Raw genomic sequence first — 17344 nt, forward strand, 5'->3', positions numbered from 1 at the left:
ATGGCACTACTTGTAGCTTATTTTGAGTTATAATAAAATTGCTTTTAATTTTATAGACATGGATCATGATGAGTATATGCAGGTTTTCTTTTGTTTTGTTGGTAAATTTGTGCATTTGATGTCTGGTAGAGATTTTCCACTGAACTGCACTTCTGATTACTACACAGATGTTGGTTTTATTACAAATATTTAAACTTTTAAACACACAAAGCCTGTTATTGTGAAGAAGTCAAACACAATCTCAAAACTGAAAAAAAAAAACCATATTATAAATAAATCCATAATTTTGCCATATTTTGAAATCATGTGCAAAGAGCTGAAAAGGTTTTTGTTTATGCTCTTTCAAAGTAACAATACATTATTCTGTTATTTTCTTGCTAAAAGTCAAATTTTAACAGTTTCTCTTGAAATCAAGTCACTTCAAATTGAATGACTTCATACAAACACTAAAAAAAAGGTTGGAGGACACAATGAGTCTTCGAAGCTTGTAAAAATGGGCACCGTTTAATGGTTTTGTGCTTGACAGAAAAATCTTATAGCTATATGCAGAAAACAACAAATCAGTCTTTGAGGCATGACAAGTTGCAGTACAAGTGTGCAAAGGATGCAGGATGATTAGTAACGTTTGCTGACATAACTGGGACTTGCATTCATTTCCACTGGAATTGTCAGCCTTTGTGTCTTACAACATCAAAGATGTTTCAGCCTTGAAATATTAAAAGTGCTCCATCAACATTACTTAGAGTAAAAGAATGCAGTTAAAAAACCCTTCCCAGAATGTGAAATCAAAAGAAAGCTTGCATCAAATATTTCAGCGGGCCAAAAAATGTCAAACATTTTAAACCTAAAATATGATGATGAAATGAGTCAGAAATGAGAGTTTATCCTTTAATTACTCAGTTGATGATCTCCTCTACATATATAGAAACCTTTATAAAGACCCTTTTTATCTCTGGTAAGTAAATTCTTTTTTTTACAAGAAAAAAAAACAGCACAGAAATACTGCAGATCTGGAAACTTACATTAGAATTTCTTCCACTGTAGCACAGTCATTTCTAACATCACTTGTGGACTTGTGTGGATTCTAAATAACCACTGTCAGTTATCTGTAAAAGTGGAGTGATGATTTGCCGCACACTGTGAATACCAAGTACGTGCAGTATTTTTTTATTCTCTCTTTCTGTTTCTGGAAGTTGTGATGGCACTTTACACACCATAAAATCACTGCCTGACTTTGAACTGAATGCCTTTTTCTTTTAAATGTGGCGTTGCTTTCACATCTTTTTAAGGAGTTTAAGGTTTCAGAAATATAATTATGTTTTTGCACAGAATAAATGACTTTAGTGCTTGATTCAAAAGCTGGTGTTGGTACAAAAGAAAGATGTGAAAGCATTCCAAAGAATGCATGGGTCTTACTTTCTGAGGTCACACTAATAACATGATTATTACCAACAATCTGTTCCATAAAATCAGAATACTAATCAATCGTGGAATGGAGAAAAACAATATTCAGTGACAATATTCAGACAGATTAGAGGATTACAGATTTCTGCTACTACGTTTTTTATTTTAATAAAAACATTTTTTAACAAAAATTCTGTGTTTTTCTTTTGAAAAGAATTAATTTCAAGTTGAAAAAAACAAACATTTAATTTTCGGGAGAAGATTTCAGAAAGTACATCTTGCTAAAGACTAAAATTCACATGGATTTTTCCAGTATTTGTTATGTCTGTTTTCAGTTTTTCTGCTGAGGTTAACCATTTCCCTTCTAAACTAAAACATTTGCATTGCGTCAGTTTAAGCACTTAAGTTGCATCAGTCCAACATCCTGCTCACTGTCAGGTCATATACCTGTCAAAATGCTGCAGCAGTTACACCACTTCATTTTCTGTAAGCAGCACACCCACTTAAACAGAAAAGATAACCCTGGATCTAGTGAAGGCCAGATTGGCAAACTAGGTGTTAAATGTATCTCAGTTCAGGCTTAACTAAGGGGGGCAGTGTGAGGTAACTGACATTTACTTACATAAAACAACTGATATAAACTTTATATAAGTCATGACCTTTAGTGTGCACTGGGGGAGTGAGTGTGAAGCAGCCAGGATGGGAGTCAGCTACCTGAAGTCTGTGTTGTTGCTCCTCTGCATTAAAAGGAGGATGAATGGATGACTGGATGGATAAATGGATGGATGGATGGATGGATGGACTTGTACAAATTATAATATCCAGTATGTTTTTAAGTTTTTCCAAATTAATTCATGTTTAATGAACAAATAAACATGTTTGGTATGACAGATGTTAGAAAATGAGATTTCTAAACTGATCTGAATAACAGTTCAACTTTCAAGACAAAAACGTTCTCTAATAATCATAGCAGTATTGCATTGTGTCAGCTGCTAAAACATTACTCCAGAAAATCATGCAAATCATGCAACGATGCTACAAAGAAGTCCCGTTGTCTGATCTAGCCATAGTGTAGCAACATACATTTTAATATTGGGCCATGAAGAAAACTCTTAACTTTGTCCAGTATGCAATAATATGAAGAAATGAAGATGAAACATTTTCCTTCATAGACCTTGGAGCAGAGATGTTGATGAAATAAAACAAATAAAAAAATTTCTTTCTGAACACAAAGATAATTCTGCATCGTCACTGGGACACCTAAATGTTTATTTTTTCCCCTCTTTCCTAAAGCTGAGAATGCATTAGAGCAAAAAAAAAGGGGAATGATGTGGGTGAGCAGATATGATTCATGGGGCCAAACAAACAGTGTGTCCTATGGCTGCTTGTTAAATGTTCTGAAAATGGATAGTGGCATTTCAAAAATCCCAGAACTCTATCACACATTTTTGCACGGAAGAGAGCTGAGCCTACTTGCCATAGACTGGCAAGACAAAATGATATGTCAGAACTGTAGCCCCACATGGTTCATCATGTAAAGGTCACCTATCTTGCAGAGAGGGCCTGATCAGCACCCTAAAAGAAACACTATGTTAAATGAACAGGAACTGCATTTACGTCCCTGCAACTTGGTGTGGATTAGCGAAAGAAGCAGCCCAGTTTGAAATTCGCATTGACCTGTATTTTGCAAAGGAAAGCATTGTCAGATCCCATTTTTAAACAACTGGCAGTTTAAATTCCCCCTGAGCTGGCCAGCCAGTGCTGACACAAATAATGCAGCAGGTTTAAACTCAACATAATGACATGTTACGTACTGAAATGCTGATACTGTCATTATTCAGACAGCAGCACATCATCAAAAACTTCTGACAAGCTAAAGACTGGGATTTATATATATTTTTTTGCATAGCATCCTAAAGTTCTTGTTTTTAATTAGAATATTTTAGTATTTGATTTGCAAAAAGCAGCTTAGTTTTGCTGGGTTCTCATAAAAAAAGCAATCTTGGAAAATGCTTCTGATAGTTGAGTTGCTTTACATGCCAATGGTTTTTGTCTAATAATCCCCCAATAGTTTAGTTAGAAATACCTGTTCTTCTGGTCACATCAATCCACTTACTCAACAGAAGGTACTAAACATTTATTTTTCTAATGACAATACTCAAAATTGACTTTTTTTCTTGCTCATTAATTTAACTGTGTGACTCACACATTGGGTTTTTCTTTTATAGGGCTAATATGCAAAGAGCTAGGAGGGTAGAAGAGTTAATACTGTGTCTATGTTAAAATGAAGATAACAGTGAAGGTAATGACTGTCCCTCAGAAAATGAAGGACTGGGACACTAGGTTTGGGGCCACAGTAGGGCTGAGGATGCAAATGGAGATAAGGATGCTGAGAAGGCTGAGGATTTGGAGGCTCAAAAGGACTTGTCTCAGTGCAGGAGCTTTATTTTTTTTATTTGTACTTACAGATCATACAGTATCATTGAGTTCACTCATTACTTGCATTGCCTTTGTTATTTGGCTTTGTTAATTTTCTAAATTAAGAACATCACAGATTGTTTATGGATGTTTGTCTGTTTTGATTAGCATTGTTCTATATTTTATAATGTTTTGAGTTTTGTTTTGTATGTACCTCACGGTTGCTGTAGTTAATGAGGGCAGACCCTATAAAGGCTTGTAGAATCATTGTGCCAATGAATGACTTGAACTGACAACATGCTTGGCACAAGGAATTGAATGAACACTTGGTGTTCCCCAGTGAAAGCAGCAAGGTACGTTTTTGTTTTGTTGTTTGTATTGTAAGTTCATGTTTGTATTCTGATATTTGTATATGTTTTATTTTTCAAGGTGATTGAAAGGTTGAGGTGACTGAGGGAAAATAAAATGCTAAAATCACCCGTCGAGACTGGCTGATTAATTTAAGTGCTGGGGAGCTGCTACAGTGAAAACTCGTGGCTTCCGTGTGTCGCCTTCTATTGACGGTGAGACGTTTGGATCGGACATTGGCCGAAGTTTGACACTGCGTCGAAGTCAACGCCACAATGAGGAGCTGTCTTTGCGATGGATACAAGTTTGTATCAGAAACTGAATCTGACAGATGACCACTGGCGCGGTGAGAAATTGACTGATCAATCAACGCGGAAATAACTTGGAAATGATGTCACCTGCTTGATATTTATGAAATTAAATTAGTTCAGAACCTATGTTTGGTCAAATTGTACGATGAATTACTTACAAAAAAAAAAGGTAAGGTATTATAATGATTTTCTTTGTTCATTGTTGATGTTCTTTGTAGCTAAATGTTAAGTTTGAATGTGGGTTTAATTTCACTGTAAGGTTTTAGAGTTAAGATGTCACTGCCATGTGAAAAGGGACTTTCTGCTGAAGATGTGTGCACTGAAGAAAAGCCAAAGGGAAAAGAGTTGGTTTCAGGTCCTTGCACCAAAAGGTTGACTGAAAAGGGAGAGCAGTATAAAGAAGCAAAGTCTACAAAACAGATAAAAGCATTTCTTAAATCTTATGCATCCTGGAAACAAATTGCCAGAGAAGCCAGGAAGAAATTAAAGGGTTTCTGCTCTCAGGAGAATCTGGATGAAATAAATCAGCAAGTCCAAAACAGTCTTGATAAAGTGAAACAGAGTTATGAGTTTCGCTAACGTAATTCTTGAAACACTCCAGATATTGTGCTGAAATTAGATGCCTGCACTATACTAACAAATGAGATTTTTGATCTTGTGTGTAAGCGTTTAGAAAGGGGAATTGTTGAAGAGAAATTTAATCAAGAAGTTGAAAAGGAAAGGGTGAGAGAAGTCTTAAATAGAGATGAACATCAGTCTGTTTTTGGAGAAACTTCCATTGAAAGTTCTTCATGTACATGTGGTTCATCAATTACCAGCTTCAAGATTTCTCAAGGACATGAAATTTGTGGACTTTAGAATATCATTTACAACTTTAATTGATTCAAAATCCATCTCTGCTGGAGAAAAAATTTATCTTAAAAGTTATCTGTCTGGAGAAGCCCAAAAGGCTGTGGAAGGTTTCTTTTACAGAAGCTCTGAGGACTCATATGAAGGTGCTTGGTCAGTTCTACAGGAGAGATATGGAAACCCATTTGTAATTCAGAGAGCATTTAGGGATAAACCTATGTCATGGCCAAAGATCACAACAAATGATTCATTGTCTAAGAGAATTTGCTGACTTTTTGAAAAGTTGTGAAGAGGCTGTGCCTCAAGTAAAGGGACTGTTCCACTGAATGATTGTGAAGAAAATCATAAGACGTTGAGGAAGTTGCCAGACTTGGTTGTACGTAGATGCAGTAGAGTTGTAGTTGAAGTACTAGATGCATGTGGAGAATATCCATCCATTGAATGTTTTTCTAGATTTATACAAAAGGAAGCACGTATAGCATGTAATCCTATTGCTTCTCTATTTTTAAGTCTGGAACTTCTTCAAATGATCTTTCCAGGAAAGCAAAAGCCTTTAAAACCAGTACGGAGTTCAAGAAATAAGAAACTGTTCATGTTCTGAAACCTAAACTGCCTTGCTTGGTTTGTACAGACATGTCACACAATGTTGCTAAATGTCCTAAATTTGCAGTTAGATCAATGTAAGACAAGAGATCATTTATATATCAAAACCATCTTTGTTTTGGATGCTTAAGGAAAGGCCATTTATTGAAAGATTGTAAAACGCGGCATATTTGTGGAAAGTGTGGACGGCATCATCCTACTTGCTTACACAAGGAGAGAGTGAGATTACAGGATGATGCTCAGCAGTGTTCCATGTCTCCAGAAGAAACACCACAGGTTTCTCAGTGATTTATCTCATGTACTCACCCGAAACATTATCGCTACATCAAGTAATGTTCCAGTGTTTTTGTCCTCTGTGAAGGATCCTGGGAAGGAAATACTTACGCACTCCTTGATACTCAGAGTGACTCCTCCTTTGTTTTAGAAGATCTTGTGAGAAACTTGATTGTTGAAACCAAATCAGTACAGCTAAAACTTAGTACCATGGTTTCTGTTGATACACCTGTTTCAAGTCAAAATCTGTATGACTTGCAGGTTTGGAGTTTTTTCTCTGATAATTATATATGGTTGCGGCAAGCATACACACGTGACTTCATTCCTGTTGATGCATCTTGCATACCAAGTAGAAGTACAGCAATACAGTGGACTCACCTTAAACATCTGGCTGGCAAAATGCATTCTTTGCAAGATTGTGAAGCAGGTTTACTCATTGGTTTTGACTGTCCTTCTGCTTTGGCTCCCTCGGATGTTGTTGTTGGTGGGGAAAATGAACCTTTTGCTCAGGAGATTGCTCTTGGAGTATTATCGGGGCAGCTAATCCACATTTAGATTGGCAAGGTAACCAAAGATTTGTACATAAAGTAATGGTGAAAGAAATGCCCGCTACATTAGCTTCTGATGTGTTAAGAGCTTTGGAGTTGGATTTCAATGAAAGGGGTACAGAAGGAAATTGTGTTTCCCAAGATGACATTCGGTTTATACAACTTCTAAGTAAACATATTACACAGAAAGATGATGGCCGTTTGGAGATGCCCCTTCCATTTAAAACACCTTGCCTTCCTGTGTTGCCAAATAATAAAAGGCTGGCTACTATTCGTTTACAACATCTGGAAAGGAGATTAAAGAGAAATGATCAGTTCTATAATCATTATAAAAGATTTATGGAGTCTATTATTAGCTGTGGTGATGCTGAACTAGCTCCTGAGGCAAAAGCCAATGATGATTGTGTGTGGTACTTACCTCACCATGGGGTGTATCATTCAAAGAAACCAGATAAGTTAAGAGTAGTGTTCGACTGCTTGGCTAGATTTTGTGGTATCTCTTTGAATGATACTTTGTTGACTGGTCCAGATTTGATGAACTCTTTAATCGGAATCCTTCTGCATTTCGGAAAAGAAGCTGTTGCTATTATTTGTGACATTGAAAGGATGTTTCACCAGTTTAAAGCTGCATCAAAACATTGTTGTTACATCAGGTTTCTATGGTGGGAGCAAGGAGATTTGGAGAGCGAGCCTAAAGAATATCAGATGAAAGTCCACCTTTTTGGTGCAGCCTCCTTGCCAGGCTGTGCTAATTTTGGGCTGAAATACTTGGCACAACAGCAGAGATCGAAGTTTCCAGTTGCAGCAGCATTAGTGGAGAATCATTTTTATGTTGATGATGGTTTAATAAGTGTCCCTACAGCTAATGATGCCACCATATTAATAACTGAAGCGCAGAAACTGTGCAGAGAAGGTGGTTTGAGACTCCACAAATTTAATTCCAATAGGTCTGAAGTCCTAGACTGTGTGAATCCATCTGAGAGAGCCACAAGTGTGGTTTCTGCTGATCTCGAGCCTGATTTGACACTTACTGAATGTACCCTAGGTATGCAATGGCATGTCAAAGATGACTCTTTGGGTTTTCACATTGATCTGAGGGACAAACCTAATACACGTTGTGGTATTTTGTCAGTAATAGCCTCTCCATATGATCCGCTGGGATTTCTTTCACCATTCATTATGAATGGGAAATACATTTTACAAGATCTGTGCTGCAGAAGTATTGGATGGGATGATCTTCTGCCTGAAGACTTACTCGTACGGTGGGAGAAGTGGAAGCTTAGTCTTCAGGATGTGGAGAGGTTCTTGATACAAAGATGTTATCACCCGAAGGATATGGAAAGATTGTTAAAACAGAACTACATCACTTCTCAGATACTAGCAGCCTAGCATATGGTGCATGCTCTCACCTCAGATTTGAGAATGACGAAGATGAAATTCATTGTGTTTTGATCATGGCTAAAGCCAAAGTTGCTCCTTTGAAAATTACAACCATTCCTCGTCTTGAGCCTTTAGCTGCAGTGGTTGCTGCTAGGTTGAGTGTTCTGTTAAAGTCAGAACTTGATATGAGGATAGACAGAGTTTTTCTGGACAGATTCACAAGTAGTACTGTCATATATTGATAATGAAGCACGCCGGTTTCATGTATTCGTGGCAAATCGGGTCCAGATAATCAGAGAGAACACAAATCCAAATCAATGGAATCATGTTGACACTACTGAAAGACCAGCAGATCATGCGTCAACAGGGCTATTTGCCTCTGAGATTTTAACAACTAATTGGCTGACAGGTCCTGAATATTTGTGGGAAAAGGAGATGAACAGGGAATTTAAATCTTACCCTGATCTGTTAGTTGGTGACCCAGAGGTTAAAGCTGTTAAGACATTTGTGACAAAAGCGAATGAGACTGCAGATTTTCTGGAATGTTTCATTAGGATTTCATCTTGGTCAACACTGATTAAAGTAGTTGCCAGAATCAAAAGACTTGGATGTCAGAATAAATGTTATTCAAATGTGGTGAGTGTTAAAGAATGTGAGGATGCTGTTAAATCAGTGGTGAAACCTGTACAAGAACAGGCCTTTGGCTCAGAGATGAAGCTGTTAAAAAGAGGAGACATCTTTCCGCATTCTAGCCCTTTGTTCCATTTAAATCCATTTGTAGAAGATGGTCTGCTATGGGTCAGTGGAAGATTAAAACATTCATCTCTTAGTGAAGATTTTAGATATCCACTGATTTTGCCAAAAAACAGCCATATCACTCATCTTATTTTGTCCTACTGTCACACTCAGGTAGGTCATCAAGGCAGAGGTCAAACCCAAATGCAGCTCAGGATTAATGGGTTTTGGATAATTGGCTGCAGCAGGTTGGTGGCTCAGATAATTCATAAATGTGTGCAGTGCAGGGAGCTCAGATGACCAGCGGAAGAACAGCTCATGGCTGAGCTTCCAAAGGAACGCTTGGAAGCATCTGCACCATGTACTTATTATGGAATGGACTGTTTTGGTCCTTTTGTGGTCAAAAGAAATCGTAAGGAACACAAAAGGTATGGGTTGGTGTTCACCTGTCTTTATTCGAGAGCTGTTCACATTGAAATGTTGGATGATTTGTCCACAGATTCCTTTATTAATGGCCTGCGTTGTTTCATTAGTTTGAGGGGAGCTGTTCGCCAGATATATTGCGATCAAGGAAGAAATTTTGTAGGAGCCCAAAATGAGTTGAAACAATGTGATCCTAAACATCTGGAGTCTTTCCTAGCAGAGAACCAACGTAAGTTCATCTTTAATGCTCCATCAGCAAGTCATGCTGGTGGTGTTTGGGAGAGTCAGATACGCACCATTCGAAATGTGTTAGCCTTTACTCTCTCTCGAAATTTGGGAAAACTCGATAATGCTTCATTAAGAACTTTCCTTTATGAAGCTATGGCCATAGTTAATAGTCGTCCTTTAACACTAAAGGGAATAAATGACCATGGTTCTCTTGAACCTTTAACTCCTAATCATTTGCTTCAAATGAAGTCTGAGTCTGCCCTGCTCCTGCAGGAACATTTGTAAGGGAGGATATCTATTCCTCAAAACGTTGGCGCTGTGTGCAGTTTTTGGTTGAACAGTTTTGGAGTCGATGGAAGAGGGAATACCTCCAGAATATTTTCATTAGACAAAGGTGGCATGTAATTCGGTGCAATCTAAAGGTAAATGATGTTGTAATTGTAAAAGAGGGTTGTGTCGTAGAAACAATGGTTGGTAGTGATGGCTTGGTCCGAAAGGTGAAGTTGAGTACAGGAGAACAAAGATCAGGAAGGGATATTATCTCTAAGAGTTCAGTAATAGAAAGACCAGTGCAAAAATTGGTGGTGTTATTAGAAAGTGACTCGTAAACTGAATGTACACAGACAAGCATGTTTTAAGCAATCTGAATGGTTTTAAGGGAAACTTTGAAATAGTGCATGATTTGGTTGTAGTTCATGCATTATTGGTGGGAGTGTAATGGTTTGTGATCTATTTAAAATGAATTGCCTAAATTTATTTTTGTAGACTATTTAAATCAAATTGTTCGAAGTGAATTTTCTAAATTAAGAACATCACAGATTGTTTATGGATGTTTGTCTGTTTTGATTAGCATTGTTTTATATTTTATAATGTTTTTTTTTTTTTTTTTTTGTATGTACCTCACGGGTTGCTGTGGTTGATGAGGGCAGGCCCTATAAAGGTTTGTAGAATCATTGTGCCAATGAATTACTTGAACTGACAACATGCTTGGCACAAGGAAATGAATGAACACTTGGTGTTCCCCAGTGAAAGCAACGAGGTACGTTTTTGTTTTGTTGTTTGTATTGTAAGTTCATGTTTGTATTCTAACATTTGTATATGTTTTAGTTTTCATGGTGATTGAAGGACTGAGGTGACTGGGGGAAAATAAAATGCAAAAATCACCCGTCGAGACTGGCTGATTAATTTAAGTGCTGGGGAGCTGCTACAGCATGCATCAAGCAGAGAAAACATCTAAGGAGATTGTAGAAACTACCAAAATTGGGTTAAGAACTGTCCAATGCATTATTAAAAACTGGAAGGATAGTGGGGACCCATTGTCTTGGAGGATAAAATGTGACCAGAAAGAAATCCTGAATGATTGTGATTGGCGATCACTTAAACGTTTGGTGAAATTAAATCGAAGTAAAACAGTAGAACTCCAGGCTGTTTAATAGTAAAAGTAAGAGCATTTCCACACACACAATGCAAAGGAAACTCAAGGGATTGGGACTGAACAGCTGTGTAGTCTTAAGAAAACCACTATTCAATGAGGCTAATCGGAAATAAAGGCTTCAGCTTGCTAGGGAGCATAAAGATTGGACTCTGGAGCAATGGAAGGTTATATGGTCTGATGGGTCCGGATTAACCCTGCTCCAAAGTGATGGGAGCATCAGGGTAAGAAGAGAGGCAGGTGAAGTGATGCACCCATCATGCCTAGTGCCTACTGTACAAGCCTGTGGGGGCCGTGCTATGATCTTTGATTGCTGCAGTTGGTCAGGTCTGGGTTCCGCAACAGTATGTGTTCAAAGAATGAGGTCTGCTGACTACCTGAATATACTGAATGTTGTTCCATCAATGGATTTTTTTCTTCCCTGATGGCATGGGCATATTCCAAGATGACAATGCCAGGATTCATTGCAGAAGCTTTTCGAAAAAATGCCACAGTGAATGCGTGCCGTAATCAAAGCTAAAGGTGTTCCACCAAAATATTAGAGTGCGTGACCTATTTGTTTTTTTTTTTGGTGGTGACTTTCTTCTTGGCCAGGCAGTGTATGTTTCCAATCTGAGTAAAAACATTGGAAACACAATAGAAACTGCATCTGATCCTCAGCTGTTTTGGTCTCAAATCTGAGCAAAAACTGCTTGATGAGTAATGCACATTATGTGTGTTTCTTAAAGATCTGTTTCAATCACGTTTTTACTAGGTGATTATGCATCTATAGCAGTGGTTCCCAACCTTTTTTGACATGAGCACACCCTCAGTCATATGTGTTGATTCTTTAAAAGTAGAACACAACACAACTGATTATTCAATAAAAAATCAAACATTTAGTTCTCAGACATGTTATTCTTTTTTAATCAAATTACACATAAAGATAAATAATATGTTGCCTTGAAAGTAAATAATATAAAATACAAAATCAAAATATTTAAAACACTTGTCTTTGTTATATATTAAACAAAAAGCTGGAGTTGCTTTGAACAAGTCCCCTGGAAACAGACATTTAAACTTCAGGAACAAAATATTTAATAAAAATAATATTGAGACTCACAGCTTCTGTCAGTTTTACTTTCTTTTCATCATTCATCTGAGTTTTTATGAGACACTTGAGCTTGCTTGTCTTTGATAAGCTCTGATAGTTCTAGGGGCAGTGTGGAAACAGCTGTTACCAAGCTATTCTCTACATCCAGTCTGTTCCTCTGCTTGATTTTGTTCTGTGTCAAAACTGAGAAGGTCACCTCACACATACAAGTAGAACCACAAGGCAGAAGTTCAATCAGTGCATGTTTCTCAGTTCAGAATATATCCTTTCCACATCATACCAAATCTCAGTCAATGTCTTCTCAGCAAATGCCACATTGAGCCCACAGTCAGACAATAAATCCATCAGATGCTTCTGCAGCCTTGCAGGAAGGTTGTTGCTGCGCTCACTCAAAATAATTGGGTCCCCCACCCAACCTAATCTATCTGACTTTTTGTCAATGTCCTGAAAATCCAGGCTGAGTCAGTGCAGAGTTTGGACAGATGTATTAGGACCAATTTGATCACTAGACCCTGGCAACATCAGTGGTGACATTAAGTAGTAGGAAACAGTTCACGTCTCCTTTATCACATAACGTCTCTCATAGTTGGAGCATTTTTGTGAATCATTTCACTTTGTCATACATTTTCAGGATGTCTGACTCCTTTCCCTTAAGGGATAGGTTGATCTTCTTAAGTTTGGTAAACACATCAACAAGATATGCCAGGTGCACCTCCAACTTGGTATTCCTAAACACCACAGCATAAGGATGCAGATGCTCCGTCAAAAACACAAAATTCTCACTGTGAAGTTTATTAAGTCTGAATACCATTTTCCCACGTGACAGCCAGCCAGCTGTGAAGCAATAGCTATCCATGCTATACACTGTTATCATGACAAAGAGTTTCAAACATCTTATGACTGGGATTGAAATTTAACATCTTCACAGCATTATTCAGAACTGCACTTAAATCAGGACTAATTATCTTACTAGCCAGTGCTTTGCAATGATAATACAATGCATTTAATGTCAAGATTTACCTTTTTATGTACAAACAGCCCCTTCATGCTTCCTGACATTGCAGACGCACCTTCAGTACAGATGTGGGTGAAGGATTTAATGAGATCATGTATTTCGAAAAATCTATCTCTAACCTGTGACATTTCTTTCCCAGTTGTCCTTCCTGGCAGCCCTTTATTAAATAAAATATGCTTGTTTAGGTCCAACACATCTTTGTAACGAATGAAGGCCAGGAGCTGAGCTTTTTTACTCACATCTGTCGTTTCATCCAACTGCAAGTCAAACTGACCAGCTTGTTTTATTTTGCTCACCACTTGTCCAATAATATTAATGTACCATTGATCTGATGGGACACAATGTTGTTTGACAGGGGAACATTCTTGAGTGTGTCAGCTGCTTTCTTGTCGATCATAATTTCAGCCATAACAGTTGCTGGAGGGAGAATGAGTTCTTCAGCAATTGAGTGATGCTTTTTTTTTATCTAGCCACAAGCAGAGATATGACGTAGGATACTGCCAGTGCTATGCTTGACACACATGTGGCTTTCATCATTACTGTCTGACCTGACTTAAATTCTGACAGCTTTCGTTTGTAAAACATTCTCTTTTACCAAATGTTTGGCGCTTTGTCGTCGCTGTAAAATGGCTGGTTTCATTAAGGTATTTGCTAGGCTTTCACCGCAACAGAAGCACTGGGGCTGCAGGAGATCCACAGATGTAGAGGTGAATCCACACAAAATATAGTTTTCACTGTACTACCTAGGTTTTAAGTTTCCCTTGAAATCAAGTTATTTCAATTTGAATGACTTAATTCAAACACTAAGAAAAAAGTTGGAAAACACAATTTGTCCCCCAGGCTTGGGCAAATAGACACATCTTAATGTTTTGTGCTTGACAGAAAAATCTTATAGCTATATGCATAAAACAACAAATCAGTCTTTGAGGCATGACAAGTTGCAGTACAAAGGTGCAAAGAATGCAGGAGGATTAGTAACGTTTTATGACATAACTGGGACTTACATTCATCTCCACTGGAACTATCAGCCTTTGTGTCTTACAACATCAAAGATGTTCCAGCCCTGAAATATTAAAAGTGCTCATTCAACATTACTCAGAGTAACAATGCGGTTAAAAAAAACCTTCCAGGAATGTGAAATAACAAGAAAACAAATAATATAATTAACTTTAATTCAAAAATACTTTATTAATCCCAAAGGGAAATTAAATGTTGTTATAGCTCATATTATGAAGGTTTCCTCAAAGAGCCGTTGTACAGGTCCTTCTCAAAATATTAGCATATTGTGATAAAGTTAATTATTTTCCATAATGTCATGATGAAAATTTAACATTCATATATTTTAGATTCATTGCACACTAACTGAAATATTTCAGGTCTTTTATTGTCTTAATACGGATGATTTTGGCATACAGCTCATGAAAACCCAAAATTCCTATCTCACAAAATTAGCATATTTCATCCGACCAATAAAAGAAAAGTGTTTTTAATACAAAAAACGTCAACCTTCAAATAATCATGTACAGTTATGCACTCAATACTTGGTCGGGAATCCTTTTGCAGAAATGACTGCTTCAATGCGGCGTGGCATGGAGGCAATCAGCCTGTGGCACTACTGAGGTCTTATGGAGGCCCAGGATGCTTCGATAGCGGCCTTTAGCTCATCCAGAGTGTTGGGTCTTGAGTCTCTCAACGTTCTCTTCACAATATCCCACAGATTCTCTATGGGGTTCAGGTCAGGAGAGTTGGCAGGCCAATTGAGCACAGTGATACCATGGTCAGTAAACCATTTACCAGTGGTTTTGGCACTGTGAGCAGGTGCCAGGTCGTGCTGAAAAATGAAATCTTCATCTCCATAAAGCTTTTCAGCAGATGGAAGCATGAAGTGCTCCAAAATCTCCTGATAGCTAGCTGCATTGACCCTGCCCTTGATAAAACACAGTGGACCAACACCAGCAGCTGACACGGCACCCCAGACCATCACTGACTGTGGGTACTTGACACTGGACTTCTGGCATTTTGGCATTTCCTTCTCCCCAGTCTTCCTCCAGACTCTGGCATCTTGATTTCCGAATGACATGCAGAATTTGCTTTCATCCGAAAAAAGTACTTTGGACCACTGAGCAACAGTCAAGTGCTGCTTCTCTGTAGCCCAGGTCAGGCGCTTCTGCCGCTGTTCAAAAGTGGCTTGACCTGGGGAATGCGGCACCTGTAGCCCATTTCCTGCACATGCCTGTGCACGGTGGCTCTGGATGTTTCTACTCTACACTCAGTCCACTGCTTCCGCAGGTCCCCCAAGGTCTGGAATCGGCCCTTCTCCACAATCTTCCTCAGGGTCCGGTCACCTCTTCTCGTTGTGCAGCATTTTCTGCCACACTTTTTCCTTCCCACAGACTTCCCACTGAGGTGCCTTGATACAGCACTCTGGGAACAGCCTATTCGTTCAGAAATTTGTTTCTGTGTCTTACCCTCTTGCTTGAGGGTGTCAATAGTGGCCTTCTGGACAGCAGTCAGGTCGGCAGTCTTACCCATGATTGGGGTTTTGAGTGATGAACCAGGCTGGGAGTTTTAAAGGCCTCAGGAATCTTTTGCAGGTGTTTAGAGTTAACTTGTCGATTCAGATGATTAGGTTCATAGATCGTTTAGAGACCCTTTTAATGATGTGCTAATTTTGTGAGATAGGAATTTTGGGTTTTCATGAGCTGTACGCCAAAATCATCCGTATTAAGACAATAAAAGACCTGAAATATTTCAGTTAGTGTGCAATGAATCTAAAATATATGCATGTTAAATTTTCATCATGACATTATGGAAAATAATGAACTTTATCACAATATGCTAATATTTTGAGAAGGACCTGTAGATGCTGATGGCTGTGGGCAGGAAGGATCTCCTGTAGCGCTCCGTCTTACAACAGATCTGAAGAAGCCTCTGACTGAAGACACTCTGTTGTTGTAGGACAGTCTCATGAATAGGATACTCAATGTTCTCCATAATGTTCTTCATTTTATGAATAATCCTTCTTTGCACAATGATCTCCAGAGGTTCAAGAGGAGTCCCCAGAACAGAGCCAGCCATCTTTATCAGCTTGTTGACCTTTTTCAAGTGCCTGGCTCTGATGTTGCTTCCCCAGCAGATGATGGCAGAAGAGATCACACTTTCCACAACAGACTTATAGAAGATATGCAGCATCTTGCTGCAAACACTGAGGGACCTAAGCTTCCTCAGGAAGTACAGTCTGTTCTGTCCCTTCTTGTCGACGGCTTCACAACTGCATCTCCACTCCAGTCTGTTGTCCAGGTGAACACCGAGGTATTTATACTCCTCCACCACCTCCACTTCTTTTCCCATGATAGAAACAGTGTTTGACCTATTCCTGTTTCTCTTAAAATCTATCTCCTTTGTTTTATTCACATTCAAGATGAGATGATTGTGTCTACACCATGCCAAAAAGCAGTCCACCACCTCCCTGTACTCATCTTTTCGTCCATCTCTGATCCAACCCACAACTGCAGAATCATCTGAGTATTTCTGCAGATGACCGGAGTCTGTCTTGTACTGGAAGTCTGAGGTGTACAGAGTGAAATATGGTGATGAAATGACTCAGAGATAACATTTTATTGTTTAATTGTTTACTGTATAATCTCCTCTACGAGATCATCACAGAGGTAGGTCGTCAGTGAGGCACAGGAGTAGCAGCCCCAAGGCCAAAGAGGCACAGGGTGAGAGGCGGGGCCGCCATCCCTTCAGCAGCCCAGGGCCCGTGCCAACCCCAGGGACAAGACAGCCCAACACTAAGCAGGGGACCCCTCCCCGAGCCCCCAACATGCCAGGCATGCACCAGACCTTTGTGACCGGTGGAACTCAGAAGGACCAATGTAGCACACATTACATTCCTACCTGGCCTGACACATTCCCGGAGGCCATAGGCCACCAGATTTCCACTTCTCCAAGACATGGCCCGAGCACTCACACAAACAACACCACACCAAGGAGGGTAGCCCCCTGCCAGCTACCCTCTTTGGTGTTGAGAATCACCAGTTCTTATTCCACCAGTTCTTTTTTATCTGTCTTTCTTTTTGCAATGCATAGAACTTCAACATGGGCGTGGCATCTATTTATTTCTAAATCTACTATTGTGTTTTCACCAAGAAGACAAACTGAGGGACAGACTGGGACTCTGTACTCTAGGCATATTGATTGGTCTTCACATAGTTTTAGCCAAGAGTCATAGGCAGACAGTGCCAGAGAGCATGTACACAATCGTCGGTTAAATCTCCCATG

The sequence above is a fragment of the Girardinichthys multiradiatus genome, chromosome Y, assembly GCF_021462225.1.
Source record: "Girardinichthys multiradiatus isolate DD_20200921_A chromosome Y, DD_fGirMul_XY1, whole genome shotgun sequence".
In the NCBI taxonomy this organism is placed as follows: Eukaryota; Metazoa; Chordata; class Actinopteri; order Cyprinodontiformes; family Goodeidae; genus Girardinichthys; species Girardinichthys multiradiatus.